At 44.3% G+C, this 15,779-nt stretch overlaps 1 protein-coding gene across 2 annotated transcripts in view; it reads right to left on the reverse strand.

The window, feature by feature from the left end:
* Positions 1-11,309, reverse strand: part of CCNJL (cyclin J like) — a 79,790-nt gene extending 68,481 nt beyond the window's left edge. The window contains exon 1 of one of the 2 annotated variants that reach the window (XM_081500581.1): positions 11,144-11,309. The gene's annotated coding sequence lies outside the window, so the exon portion shown is untranslated. The remainder of the gene's footprint in view (positions 1-11,143) is intronic. The other variant, XM_081500582.1, reaches the window with a different exon arrangement.
* Positions 11,310-15,779: the final 4,470 nt, after the last annotated feature.

The raw sequence follows: 15,779 nt of genomic DNA on the forward strand, positions 1-15,779 counted from the left end.
AATACTGGAGTGGGTTGTCATTTCCTTCTCCAGGGGATCTTTCCAAACCAGGGATCGAACCCCCATCTCTTGCACTGCAGGAGAATTCTTTACCACTGAGCCATCAGGGAAGCTCCACAGTTACCCAATAGTCACATAGTATAGATCCATCCATCATGATATATGGACCCAGTCTTCTTCTGCTGGACATTGTCTCCAGTCTTTTGCTGCCATAACCTCACTACAGTAAATATCCTGGGTGGCAGGGGGGTCCATGATACAAATTCTTCAGGCATTCAGCTTTGCAGGTCCTAAGCTGAGGTTAGACTTCGAGTAGTATTTCCTTAGAGGCTTTGTCTGTTTGTTTTAAAATTTTTATTGGAGTATAGTTGATTTACAATGTTGTGTTAATTTCAGGCATATACCAAAGTGAATTAGTTATACATATACATTCTTTTTTTAGATTCTTTTCCCATATAGGCCATTACAGAGTAGTGAGTAGAGTTTCCTGTGCTTTACAGTAAGTTCTTATTAGTTATCTATTTTATACATAGTAATGTGTATATGTAAACCCCAATCTCCAAATTTATCCCTCCCCCCCCCCCTTATTTCCTTAGTGTCTTAATGGTTTGCATTGCTCTATTTAGGACCTTCGTGCTCTAAAAGCACGAAGCCTGGCTCAGTTTATAGGGACAGAAGGAAGACATCTGGGCTATAAACTTTGAGACATAAGCCTTGTTTACCACTTTGGTCTTTAACCAAAAACCAGTCCAACCCCTTTAAACTCTTTCTAGCTCTGTGCTCTATAGAGTCAAACGAACATTGGTCAAATCCTTTATGATCCTTGATTAGAAATTCTTGACTTATAACTCTACAGATTAGGTCTGAGACCCCAGCAGGACAAATTTTTAAAAGTAGCACTTTGCAAACAAAACTTGAAAACTAGGATATTTATAAAGCAGGCCCACACTACTTTTTTCAATTAAAAATGTAGTATGGAATCTAGAAGGCACAAAAGAAATAAGAAAAAATAAATTTCCCTCTCACTGGGTCAATTCCTGGGTGTGTGACTTATGCAGTTGTACAGTCTGAAGCTCAGACGGACCTTGTGCTTTTTATGTTCTACTGTCACCACCTTGAAATTCTTAAAGAGTTATTCCTTGCTGCCTTGGGAGCATGGAATTCCAGTGGACCTACAAGGCACAGGAGTTCAGTGAAATCCAAAGAAGTAGAAGGTAAGTGTGTTACATCTGTAACTGCAGGTCACAGGGCAGGAAGAACTGACAACCCTGAGACTCTATACTTTCCACTTGAAATAGACTTGCTTTGAATGCAAAAAGAAGGTGTGACAGTTTCCCAAAGGCTGCTATTAACAAAATACCACAAACCATGTGGCTTAAAACAACAGATATGTACTCTCACAATTCTGGAGGCTAGAAGTCTCCATGGTGTTGCAAAGAGTCTGACACAACTGAGCAAATGAACAACAACAGAAGTCTGAAATCAAGGTGTCAGTGGGGCTATGCTCCATCGGAGGCTCTGGGTAGAACACTTCCTTGCCTCTTCCAGTCTCTGGTGGTGGCTGTCAACCCATGGTGACTTGGCTTGCAGCTGCATCTTCTTCATCTGCCTTCATCTCCATAACATTCTTATAAGACACTAGTCAGTCATCTAAGATTAAGGGCTCACCCCACTACTGTGATCTCATCTTAACTAACTATAACTAGAACAACCCTATGCCCAAATAAAATATTAATGTACTTTGGTGGGGTACAATTCAGCCCATAACAGAAGGTAGTAGCGTTCTGAGAAATATGAACAACCACGGAAGCCTATCAAAGTCTTTCTTATTGGTGTTGCTTACTTGTATTAAGCAACCACATATTATGACAACGAAGGAAAGGAACAGATGGGGCAACCTGTCATTTTTTTTCCTTTCCTCTCTTCCCTCCTCATGAGTGAGCCAGAGGTAGAGAGTATTGAAAAGATGTGCACATCTCAAGAAGTTCACTGCAGCAGTATTCACAACAGCCAAGATATGGAAACAAACTAAGTGCCCATTGATGGATGAATGGATAAAGAAATTGTAGTATATTTACACAATGGAATATTATTCAACCATAAAAATGAAGGGAATCTTGTTTTGTTTAACAATATGGATGAACCTGGAAGGCATTATACTAAGTGAAAAAAGCCAAACACAGAAAGACAAGTACTGTATCACTTACATGTGGAAGCTAAAAGCATTGAATTCATAGAAGCAATAGAACAGTGATTACCAGGAGTGGGAGCTAAGGAAAATGGGAAGCTATAGTTCAAAGGGTACAAAGTTAGAGTTCTGAAAGATGGATAAGTTATGAGGATCTAATGTATAGCACAGTGGCTATAGTCAATAAAATTGCATTGTAGGGATTTCCCTGGTGGTCCAGTAGATCAGAATCCATCCTTCCAAGGTAGGGGGTATGGGTTCCCTCCCTTATCAGGGAACTAGGATCCCACATGAGGCATGTCCAAAAACAAACAAATAAACAAAAACCGCATTATATACTGAAAATTTGCCAAGAGAGGGCATCTCAGGTGCTCTCACCTCCAAAACAAACGAAACCAAAACCCTAGGTAACTATATATTCTGATGGGGGTGATGGATACGTTAATTAGCTCAACTGTAGTAATAATTTCACTGTGTATAGGTAAGGCTTCCCTGGTAGCTCAGAGGGTAAGGAATCTGCCTGCAATGCATGAGACCTAGGTTCGATGTATATCAAAACACATGTTGTACACTTTAAATTATATAGTTTTTATTAAAAAACAAAACCAATGGAATATTACTCAGCCATTAAAAAGAATACATTTGAATCAGTTCTACTGAGATGGATGAAACTGGAACCCATTATACAGAGTAAAGTAAGCCAGAAAGAAAAACACCAATACAGTATGCTGCTGCTGCTGCTGCTGCTGCTAAGACGCTTCAGTCGTGTCCGACTCTGTGCGACCCCATGGACGGCAGCTCACCAGGCTCCGCTGTCCCTAGGATTCTCCAGGCAAGAATACTGGAGTGGGTTGCCATTTCCTTCTCCAGTGCATGAAAGGGAAAAGTGAAAGTGAAGTCGCTCAGTCGTGTCCGACTCTTAGCGACCCCATGGACTGTAGCCTACCAGGCTCCTCCGTCCATGGGATTTTCCAGGCAAGAGTACTGCAGTGGGGTGCCATTGCCTTCTCCGCCAATACGGTATACTAATGCATATATATGGAATTTGAAAGATGGTAACGATAACCCTATATGTGAGACAGAACAAGAGACACAGATGCATAGAACAGTCTTATGGACTCTGAGGGAGAAGGTGAGGGTGGGACGTTCTGAGAGAAGAGCATTGAAACATGTATATTATCATATGTGAAACAGAACACCATTCCAGGTTCGATGCATGAGACAAATGCTCAGGGCTGGGGCAATGGGATGACCCAGAGGGATGGGATGGGGAGGGAGGTGGGAGGGGGGTTTAGGATGGGGAACACATGTAAACCCATGGCTGATTCATGTCAATGTATGGCAAAAACCACTACAATATTGTAAAGTAATTAGCCCCCAACTAAAATAAATAACTTTATTAAAAAAACAAAACAAAAACAAAAGTCCCTCAGTCACCGATTCCTCACCTCCAGGCAGCCCTGTGTGGAGGTGAGGGTGGTAGGAAGCAAAGTGGGTCCAGAGGAGGGGCAGCGGAGGAGGGTGGGCGACCAGGATGGAGTGGAAAGGGAACAAGCCTTGACCTCCTGAGACTGGTGCTCGATAGAGCTCCTTGGTGTCCACTGGTCCCTGGCCCAGGAGGGGACAAGGCTCTGCCTCCCCGAGGCCCTGCCTGCACTCAGGTGGGGATTCGATGTGTGGCCAGCAGTTGCAGTCTTGGCCACATAGGTGCCCTCGGGCCCAGGACTCTCCTGGGCCTCCGTTCCTATTGGCAGCAAGCCTGGAAAGCGTCTGGAGTGGTCCTAGACCCCCTTGCCTTGGGGCTCTGAGCTGGGTCTGGCTGTCTGGAGGGGGCTGCTCAACGAGTTTGAGCTCCACCCCCAGCCCCTGCCCTGCACAGAAGGCCAACGCCTGGTGAGTTGGAACTAATATTTATTTTAGGGAAACCTTGTGCCCACTGTCAAAGGATTGGGTCAGGCCTGCCAGCTACACTCTTGTTGGCCAGCTGCTGGTTCTCTTTGTAGGGGAAGGGCCTGGTGCTGGGCGTTGCTTGTGGGCCACCTGACTTTTGGGGCAGTGGTTGGTAACCCTACTCTGCCTCACGTGCTGAACTCGCCCTGGCCCTGGCACGAGAGTGAGCGCCCTCAGCTGGCCCCTGCGGCCCCACTGCTTCACCTGCCCTCAGAGGCAGGACTTGGAGGGCTCTGAGCTCACCTGCTCCCTTCCTTCCTCCTCTGACTCTGCGTGGCCTGAGGCCCCACCTCCATATGTTCCCTTAGAGCTGTCTCCTCTCTCTGTCCTTCCCGGGTCACACTGCCCAGGTGCAGACCCGCACCGCTGGAGGGCTGGGTCCTTAAATGCCTGAAAGTTAATCCAAGAACAACTCTGTCCTAAACTGAGAACTACAGGCAGAGGGTTGGGCTCCAAGATGAAGATTAGCCTTCCTCACATAAGGAACCTGGGTTGACATCCATTTTGCAGCAGATATTTTAATCTCACTGGTGGCCTTCTCAGGCAGAGGACAAAAGCAATTTCTACTCTGTGAAAACGCTGATGAGAGCTGCAGATGGGAGCCACAAGCTTTTCCCGCACACAGGCAGCTCCTGCCCTGTTATGACAGAACCACGTTCACCCTGATAGCTGGGGCCCCGGGAGAAACAGAAAGTCAAATCCATGGAGAAGACAACTTCCCATTCAGAAAGTGGGGACATCTAGTAGTGAGTTAGTCGCTCAGTCGTGGCCGACTCTTTGCGACCCCATGGACTGCAGCCCACCAGGCTCAGTGACACGCAAAAATACCCTTTTATATGCGTCAGTATTTTTTGTTCATAAAAACTGGTAGATTATTGAAACAAAAACAAACAAAAAAGAAGTGAAGTAGAAAGTTGGTGTTATGGAGTAGGAAAAGGCAACCCAGTCCAGCATTGTTGCCTGGAAAAGTCTATGGACAGAGGAGTGTGGCAGGCTGCAGTCCATGGGGTCGCAAAGAATCGGACACAACCGAGCAGCTGAGCACATACAAACAAGGGCCCACCTTAATGCAGGTTGATCTCATCTCAAAACCCACAATTACATGTCAATTATATGTACAAAGATTGTTTTTCCAAATAAGGTCATCTTTGCAGGTTCTGGGGGTTACAACTGGGGCGTACCTTTGGGGGCCACTATTAAACCTGTTGCAATCTGAAAAAAAAAAAGTTGGTGTTAGCCGTGTGCAGCATTTCCACAGCTATTATGTAAACTAAATACATATGTACATACAAACTGTGAAATACGAATTGTGTAATTTCAGGGATCCTGCATATGAGTTAAATTCTGATTTTTGCAGTGAAAAGTGACAATGCACAATATAAAGATGAGTGATAAAACTCACAGTAATATTTAAATTAAAAAAATTTTTGTTTTCTTTTTAAAATTTTTGGTCTGCCAGGTAGCGTTCGGGGATCTTAGTTTCCCAAGCTGGGAATGAGCCTGGGACTGTGGCCTTGGCCGTCAGGGTGTTGCAGGGAAAAGCCGATTCTGACTCCACATTGGAACTGCTTCTTTGATGTGCTTTTCACTGATTTTGTTCTTATACTCAAGCCCCTCTGCCTCACTGTTAAACTGAAGTGCCTTTGTTCAGAACCCTGTCCGCCTGTAGATAGAGGGCAGGAAGGAGGAATCAACACATACCCTGCCTGAGGCTTGCCATTCTAGGATATATTTGCAGGATTAACAGCCTTTTTACTTTGTTTCCTCACCTCTCCCCATTTCTGATCTAGAGAAGAACCTGGCATCCAGACCCTCACCTCATAAGCTGGTTATTTTGAGACATTTATCTGCCATCTTCCTGGTCCATCAGCTCTCTCAATAATATTCCTCACCTCAACACTTCATCTCCGATTCATTAGCCTGTCATAGTGAGCTTGGACTCAATAACAAAAGCTTGGAGTCCTAACCACTGCACTGCCAGGGAATTCCTAATTTCTCTTAACTTAGAACATTAAATAGCAAATAAAACCATGACAAGCTGAGAGATGGCAGATGAAGTGGAAAAAAACAATGTTTTAATAACTTTAACAGCACTGTTCTGTGCTTTTTGAACAAGGGGCCCTGTGTTTTCATTTTGCACTAGTCCCTGTAGAGGACCAGAGCTAGCCTAGCTCCCTACTCTGGTCCTCTGACCTCTACCTAAGGGGAAACCCACTGCTATGGTCTGAATGTTTGTGTCCACCCCTTGCCCCAACTCCCAAATTCATATGTTGAAATCCTAACATTCCAAGGTGATGCTGTTAGGAGCTGGGGGCCTTTGGGATACCATTTGGTCTTGAGGGTAGTGCCTTATGAAAGAGACCCCAGAGAGATCCATGGCCCCTTCAACCATGTGGAAGACACAAAGAGAGATAGCGCTGGTGGTGAACCAGGAGGAGGGCTTTCACCAGAACATGACCATGCTGGCAAGTTGATCTTTGTGTTCCTAGCCTCCTGAACTTCTGAGAAATAAATTCCTGTTGTTTATTTGTTTGTTTGACTGCACTGGGTCTTAGTTGCTGCACACAGAATCTTCGATCTTTGTTGCAGCATGCAGGATATTTAGTTGCAGCGTGTGGGACCAAGTTCCCTGACCAGGGATGGAACCTGGGGCCCCTGCATTGGGAGTGCAGAGTCTCAGCCACTGGACCATCAGGGGAGCCCTCCTGTTGTTTATAAGTGACCCAGTCTGTGTTATTTTGTCATAGTAGCCTGAACAGGGTAAGACACCCATTTACATTCCTTTCAAAGATAGTCTTATACCTTATAATGCTTAATCTGAACTCCCCCATCCCCCTCCACGGGCAATCATTGGGGCAAAAATTTCCCCTTCTTCTCACCCTCAGTATTTACGCTCACACCACTTAGGCTCCTTGAGGAAAAGCACAGTGCCTTATGTAAAGCAGGTGGTCAATACAGGTTACCCGAATTAACAGATAATGAGGGATATGTAGCTAGCAGAGCTAATAGGGTCTGAAGGAATCACCTGGCTCAGACTTCTGCTTCGTGAGGCATTACCCCCAGTTTTTAAATGAGACTCAGAAAGTTGTGTGACTCCAGACACTTATGCTCTTTGGTTTTCAAAAGGAGGAACTTTGTTTCCTTACAAGACTGTTGTGACGATGAAAAGTAGCAGGGTAAGGGACTTCCCTGGTGGTCCAATGGCTAAGACTCCACCCTCCCAATGCAGGGGTCTCAGGTTCAATCGCTGGTCAGGGAACTAGTCCTCACATGTAGCAAATAAAAGTTTGGATGCCACAACTAAGAGTTCCAATGCTGCAACTAAAGATCTTGCGTGCTGCAACTAAGACCCGGCACAGTCAAATGAATGAATTTTTAAAGACAATTTTTTTTAAAAAAAAAGAAAGGTGAGTGGAAGTACAAAGGGCTCTCTAATAGCATCACTCATAACAAAACATGCCAGAGCCTTCCTAGGATATTGCACTTCAGAGCCTGAAGCAAGCGCTGTGCAAACTCACTGTAGGGACTTGACAAGCAACACTTCTTCCACAGGGCTCAGTCTCTCCTTCTGTCAAAGGAGGGGATCAAAGGAGAGGATGGAATTAGATCCTGGCAGGGGCTAGGGGGGCACAAACCCAAGGGGATCAACATGAGAGAATCTTGTTGGGTGGAAGAAAGCTCCCAGCCCTCCTGTGTAACTCCCCTACCCCCACTCCTCATTCTGAAAGAGACAAAGAGATAGAGAAGTACTATTCTCTGTGAGGACAATGGCAGCCCAAGTTTGATGGTCAACAGCCATGCCACCAAGGTGCCAGGGGTGGGGGGTGAGGACAACCAGGGTGCTGAGGATTGAGGTGAGTCAGACAGCTCACGGCGCATCCAGAGGGAAGCCCCCTCTGTGCTGCTCTGATTGTTCCAGCTCCATTATCACCAGTGGTTAGATTTTTCAAAGAAGAAACCAAGCAATCTTCTGAATTTTAAAATACTGGCTTTTTTCCTTTCCTTTCCTGTTTTTTCAGATTATGACAGTAGATAACACATTTACAGGAGACTTGGAAAATACAGAACTACATATAGTTCCACTAGATATTACAATTATTTTTTAAGTAGATTAAATTAAGATTTGTAGTTGGAGTTTCAATATCAAACACTCAAAAATTAATAGAATGAATATACAAAGAAGTAGAAGGATATAGTAGGCCTGAAAAGCACTGTGAATCAATTCAGCATAATTAAGATTTATACAATTTTCACACAATAGGATACAAATTCTATTCAAGTTCCCATAGACTGTAAACTAGGAGACACTGGAACATATCCGGGGACATAAAACAAGGTGCAAAAATTTCATGGTCTAAAGTTATTGAAATCATACAGAGTCTATGCTCTTATCATTGTGGAATTATGTTAGAAATCAATATCAAAAGATATTTGAAAATAACCCAAATATATTTTCAAGTCCAATGTGACATTTACCAAGAGAAATCTTCAACTTAGCCATCAAAATCCTCAATAAAGTTAGACTGAAAAAAACACAGAGGGTGATTGCAGAGAAGAAAGCATTTAAGTGAGAAATTAATATTTAAGACCCTTTAAACAAATTCCCACATATTGGGAACTTAAACGTCCATTTTTAAATGATGTGTGCATCTACCTTTTTTCCTTTTTTTTTTTTATGCTTGTGGCCACACTCACAATCAGCCCCAGTTTGTGAACTCTGGACTAGGTGTGTGATAAGGAGCATTCCAGCCTGACTAGGAGTCTGTGGGGAACAATGGAACAGGAGCCTAAGAACTGCCCAGACTCCAGGAGGAAATAAAAGCCGTCATTAACTTAAAAGCCCCCGAGCCTGCCAGACACCCCTCCTCTGACAGACAATGAACAGGAAGGAAACTGAGACTGGACAGTAAAAAGCAACCAGACAACCCTGCTGGGGCCTGCCCATGGCCCCCTCAAGCTGAGAGGGTCCTGACTGCAGGTGGCTGGGCACCACTTTCCTCAGGCCACAGGATGCTGCGAGGTCTCCTTCCACGAGGGGCTTCCAAAGCTTGCAAATGCACAGAGACCCAGGCTCAAAGAGCCAAGAATTAGGGCAGCAGTTGCTCAGCTGGGGACCCTGAGGCCAAGGGTGGGGGAGGGTGCTGGGCAATCTTCTATTTTGACATTTTTAAGTTACACAGGTATCACTCTGCTTGAAATATTATTAAAGCATGTTTAAAATATGTTTAAGATCCTGAACAACCCCACTGCCCCACTACCACTAGGCAACCATGCGCTATCAGTCTGATGGTGTCCTGGGCTGGGGACATAGATGGTGGGGGCAAGAGCGGCCAGGTCCGAGGCTCAGGGTGGAGGTGATGGGGGAGGTGAGAAGGGGCCAGACTCTGAGCATGTTTGGAAGTTAGAGCTGGTAGGATCTGCTGATGGACCAGATGCGGGGTGTGAAATAGGGGAATGAAGATGAGACCAAGGGTTTAGTTCTGAGTATCTGAAGGTGGAAGTTCTCATTTCCTGAGACCTTAATCCCATCACCCAGGATATTTTTGATGTCTTGCCCTCCCCCACCCTAGCCTCTCTGCTTCTGCAAGCTCCATGGTTCAATCAGAGTCCTGAGTGCGACTGCCCAGACTGCAATCTTTTTTTTTTAATTAATTAATTTTTAAAAATTTAATTGGAGGATAATTGCTTTACAGTGTTGTGTTGGCTTCTGCTATATAACCATCTAAATCAGCTATAAATATACATACATATATCCCCTCCCTGTTGAGCCTCCTTCCCACTCCTCCCGCATCCCACCCTCTAAGTCATCACAGGGCATGGAGCTAAGCTCCCTGTGCTATACAGCAGCTTCCCACTAGCTATTTATTTTACACATGGTAGTATATATGTCAGTGCTACAGTCTTGACCTTGCTTCTTTCTAGTTGATGATCTGAGGCAAGCTACTTAACCTCAGTTTCCTCATTTGTAGAATGGGGTAATAAGGAATAAATACCTCCTTTATAGAGTTATATGAAGATCAGTTCATGCCCAGTATGTAGATGGCACTAAGTGTGAGCCAAAATTAGTATAGAATCATGAAGTTGTAATCACCTGAATGCAGTTTTGTATCCTGCTGCTTCTAAGTCCCAAATTATCTCATGAGTATTTTTATGAGCTATGTTAAAAATATCTTTCAAAAATATTTTCAGGGGCTTCTTTGGTGGTCTAGTGTTTAAGATTTTGAGCTTTCACTGCTGTGGCTCGGGTTCAGTCCATTGTTGGGGAACTAAGATTCTGCAAGCTGCCCAGCACAGCCAAACTAAAATGGTAACAATATATTTCAATGGCTGCATAATGTTCTAGCGTAAGGGCCAAATCATTTCTTTAATTAGTCTTTTATTTTTGGATAATTTAAAATATGACTAAGAGTATTGGTAACACACTGTAGTTGTTTTTTTTTCGTGTGTGTGTGTGTGTGTGTGTGTATAATATAAATAAAATCCTAAAGACATACTGTCTTTATGCTTCTCCAATTCTCTCCTGAGGATTCACTCCTAGAAGTGAGATTGCTGTGATAAAGAGTATGACAGTTTTACGCCTTCTAAAATAGATTATAAATGGGCCTCTAGCAAAGTTCTACCAAAACACATTTCTGTCAATACAATGTTGCTTCCCTGGACCCACCAAGACTAAATTATGATTAAAAAAAATTTTTTTAAGAGAAAGTATGTTAAAATTTTCTCCAAACTGATTATGAAATTGAATATATTTGAATATATATTGAATATATTGTTTCAGTTCACATTTCTTTGCTATCCAGTGAGACTGGAGTTTTAAAATGTGATTATTTGTGTTTCTTCTACAAACTGTCCTTTATCTATCTTTGTGTTGGCCTGTTAGAGTTTTGCTAAAGAAAGTGCTAGTTATATATTAAAACTAGCAAGACTGTTACATTTGTGGCAAATGTTTTTCCTGCTGTCTTAAATTTTATGTTAGATTTTTATGATACATATAGTCAAACCTACCTTCCCTTCCTAAGAGTATGTGCTTCCAACCGTACCTGGGAAGCCAGAGTGCAGGCCCTTCCTGCCCTAACTTGACACACACCTGCAGGCAGGTGACATCTCTCAGATCACAGAGTCTCTGCCTGGCAGTGGGGGGCAGATCTGATTAGACCTCGGAGCTTCTTCCCAGCTCTGGCATTCTCTGATTCTAGTTCTAGAACTGTAAATTTGCCTCTGAGCTCACATCTCAAGAAGCTGTCATTGCCAATTTCAATACTCTGTCTTACCCCAGGCTGCTATGACAAAGTACCATAGCCTGGGTGACTTAGACAACAGACATTTACTTCTCACAGTTTTGGAGTCTGGAGGTCCAAGATCAGGGTGCCAGCATGGTCCGGTTTTTGGAGAGAAGCCTATTTCTAGTTACAGATGGCTTCTTGCTTGCTGTATCCTCACATGGCAGGGAGAGAAAGCGCTGGTCCAGTCATCCCCCTATAAGGGCACCAGTCCCATCACAGGGGCTCCACCTCTCTGACATTATTCAAACTTTGGAAAGTAATCTTTCCAAAGGCCCTACCTGCAAACACCATCACTTTGGGGATTAGAAATTCAATGTATAACTTGAGGGTGGGGGATACAAACATTCAATCACATTTGTCACCCCTTCACGGTCTAATCTTTTATTTATTTGTTTATGGCTGTATTGGGTCTTACTTGCGGCTCTTTCGTTGTGGTGATGGGCTCAGTAGTTGCAGTGCGAGGACTTAGTTGCCCTGTGGCACGTGGTATCTTTGTTCCCCAACCAGGGATTGAACCCACATCCCCAGCATTGCAAAGAGGATTCTTAACCACTGAACCACCAGGGAAGTCCCTTCATAGTGCGGTCTTTAAGTGGCATTGCTATCAACAGGGACCTTCCTAAAGGGAAGCTCGGAACACCGTGCTCAAGGTTCGTTACCAGACTCCAAGCAGGCCTTTGATCTCCCTTCCTGTTTTCCCAGGCTTATCAACTCCTGCTTTCTGTCAAAATGAATATTTGTGGTTCCCCAAATATTTCTGTTCATACCATTACCTATGCCTTTACAATGCTCCCACTCTGTAAATTTTATGTGGAAAAATATTACCTAACTTTTAACTCCAGCTGTGCACCGCCTTCTCCATAAAGCCTTTAGTAACTGCTTCCCAGTCCAGAGAGAATTTTCTCTTTGAACGACAGTGTCTTTCACAGGCCACCTGCATTATGGCTATGGATATTTATGCCTTACTTCCTGAACAGAAGTATACAGAACTCAGGCAATATGAGAAGCCACTGTATGTGGTGAGCACAAACTGGCAGTCTATATGATATTTTCAGAACTGGGAAATTTCACATAAAGTCCCAATTTCCATCTTCTGTTGGAAAATCAGAAAATCTGGACTACATTCCTTTAAGGCAGGGGTCAGTAAACTGTAGACCAAGGGCCAAATCACCTATCATCTGTTTTTGTAAAGGATGTTGTTTTATTGGAACACAGCCACACCCATTTGCTTACAAATGCTCAGTGGCTACTTTCATGCTACAAAGCAGAGGTGAGTAGCTGCCACAGAGATTATACGGCTCCCTAAGCCTATTTACTACCAGGCCCTTTGCAAAAAAGGGTCACTGACCCCTGCTATTAGACACCAGCTGTGGGCCACCACCGGAGCTTCCTCTAAATGGAGCACATGCCCTCCAGTTTGTGACAGAACTTCCCCAGTTGTTCTTATATCAAACCCAGCCAACTACAAGTATTTATCTTGCTCTCCAAGGCCTTTGAGTCATTTGCATTTTTTATTCTTATCCATTCTCTAAATCACATCCTAATACGACATGAAAGCCTTATGCCATAGAAGCCAGACAATCTCTAAAAAGTACCTTTATACTGCCAAAACTAAATGTGATGACCAAGTCTAATGATCTTTCTCAGTAACTATAGCTGCTGATGAAGGAAGCTCTTATAGTTCTCAGCTTTGGGGTCTAAAGTCAGAGTGCTTGGGTTGATGATTCCAGCTGTACCACAACTGCAACCACAAGTAAGCAAGACTGAGTCTTAATTTTCTTATGGAAAAATGAGGATAACAGCAATACATATGCTTGGATTGATGAAGGGATTAAATTCCTTTAACTAGTATTTATTGATACCTGCTATCTGCCAGGCACTATGCTGGGCTCTTGGAATATAGCAGTGAGCAGAAAGAACAGTCTCCCTCACTAAAAGTCTACACTCTAGTGGGGAGACAGACAGTCAGGCAGCAGACACCTGAGCCCATAGTGAAGGCTTTCAGCCCTGCTTTGAGTTTAGATAGACCTGTGCTGACTTGCCTCTGGTGGCAAGTGTTACCTGCTTAGTCGTGTCCGACTCTTTGCAACCCTATGGACGGTAGCCCACCAGGCTTCTCTGTCCATGGGATTCTCTAGGCAAGAATACTGAAGTGGGTTGCCATCCCCTTCATTCAGGGAATCTTCCCGACCCGGGGATCAAACCCAGGTCTCCTACATTGCAGGCAGATTTTTTACCATCTGAGCCACCAGGGAAGCCCAGAGCCTTCTCCAATACAGCTTTGCAGCTGAAACTAGCTTGGCTCAAAGGCAAGCAGAGCCTAGAAGTCAGGGAATTAAAAGCCGCAGAGACAGCCTTCAGTGAAAGAGCCATCAGAGCCAGCAGCTGAAGGCGTAGCCCCTATATATAGCAGGACAACCCTGTGAGGTGTTCTCTGTGCTTAAAATGGGGCTAATAATAGTATCCAACACAGAGGGATTTTGTGAGCATTAAGCAAGTTAACTTATCTCGGAGGGGGTTAGGACAATGCCTAGCATACAGAAGGCTCTATTTGTGTTTTCCATTCTTTTCTTTCTTTCCTTTTTTTTGGCCACCCTGCTTGTGGGACCTTAGTTTCTGACCAGGGATCGAATTCCCTGGTAGTGAGTCTGTAAACATACACTGGCCTTGCACCTTCCCTGTCTCACCGTTCCTGCGTTTTCACTGTTGCTTTTTGGCCATATCTTCCAAATAAGCCATCTGTACCCAAATTCTAGTCTCAGTCTCTGTCTGGAGGGGAATGCAGAGTAGAACAGACACAAACAAAGCAAACAGTGTAGTGAGGATCCTCAAAGAACTGAAATTGGCATGAACAAAATTAGTGAGCAAAGGCCACGTGACATTGGGGATGTGGAAGCCCTCAGTTGAGACCTCAGGGACAAGAAGAATCTAGCCGTGCAAAGACTAGGAAAAACAATCACCTGGGCAGAGGAAACAGCTGGGCAAAGACCCAACTCAGGAGCGTGCTTGGAATGTTAAGGAAGGGAAAGGTCAGTGACTCTGGGACATAGTAGGTGAGGAGATGAGGTAGAGAGGAAGACCAGATGGTGAGGGACGTAGTAATCCAGGAATAATGATCTGGGACTTCATTCTAAATGCCATGGGTGAGCAGTCAGAGGTAGATTTTAAGCAAAGGAGTAACACAGATTGATTTGCAGTTTTGAAGGATCACCCTGGCTGCTGTGTGAGAGTGGGTTAGAAACGGGAGTGAAAACAGGACTCTCAGCAGGCAATGACGGTATCTTGCACCAGTGTTATCACAACAGGGATAAAGAGAAGGAGATTTGGGATATGTTTGATAAAGAATGGAAAGCACAGGGGAATTCCCTGGCTGTCCAGTGGTTAGGACTCTGTGCTTTCACTGCCGAGGGCATGGGTTCGATTCCTGGTCAGGAAACTAAGATCCCACAGGCAGGGTGTCCCCCTGCCCCCTGACCCGGCTTAAAAAAAAAGGAAAGAAAGAAAAGAATGAAAAACACAAATAGGGCCTCCTGTATGCTAGGCATTCTTCTAATCCCCTACATAATTTAACTCATTTAATGCTCACAAAATTCCTCTGTTTTGGATACTATTGTTAGCCCCATTTTACCATTGGGAAAATGGAGGCGCAGAGAGATTAATTTGCCTAAAGTCACCCAGAGCAGAGATTTGAATCAAGTTCACCTGACTCCATAGTCTAGGCTCTGACTGTGGCAATACCCTCTTATCCTTGGAGGATACATTTCAAAATCCTCAGTGGTGGCCTGAAATCTTGAATAGTGCCAAATCTTATATATACCATGTTTTTTCCTGTATGTACATACAACTCCAGTATTCTTTTTTAAAACGTATCTATATATTTGGCTTCACTGAGTGGGTCTTAGTTGCAACCTGCAGGCTCTTCAATTTTTGTTGAAGAATGTGGAATCTTTTAGTTGTGGCATGCAGAATCTAGTTCCCTGATCAGGGATTGAATCCAGGCACCCTGCATTGGGAGCACAGAGTCTTAGCCACTGGACCACCAGGGAAGTCTCCACTCCTGTATTCTTGCCTGGAGAATTCCATAGACGTGGACCCCACCACGGACAGAGACATAAAGTCCCCCCATGTTGATCATTTGTGGCTCAGGTGGAGAACCACAGACCCTGGTTCTCCAGGGAGCTCAGCTTCTCAGCCCTCTCTGCAGCTGGAAGCTGTGGCGCTCCTGCCTCTCTGCTCATGGACCTGGAGGTGGGGGGCTCTCCCTGCTCCCCCTTGTCTCTGCCCGACCTTCCTCCACTGTCGTTCCCGTAAAACCTTCTGGCTTGGAACCGCTTGTCATCAGAGTGCAGCTCCTGTCA

This window comes from Giraffa tippelskirchi, chromosome 6 (assembly GCF_054371585.1).
Source record: "Giraffa tippelskirchi isolate mGirTip1 chromosome 6, T2T-mGirTip1v1.2.pri, whole genome shotgun sequence".
NCBI classification, from domain to species: domain Eukaryota; kingdom Metazoa; phylum Chordata; class Mammalia; order Artiodactyla; family Giraffidae; genus Giraffa; species Giraffa tippelskirchi.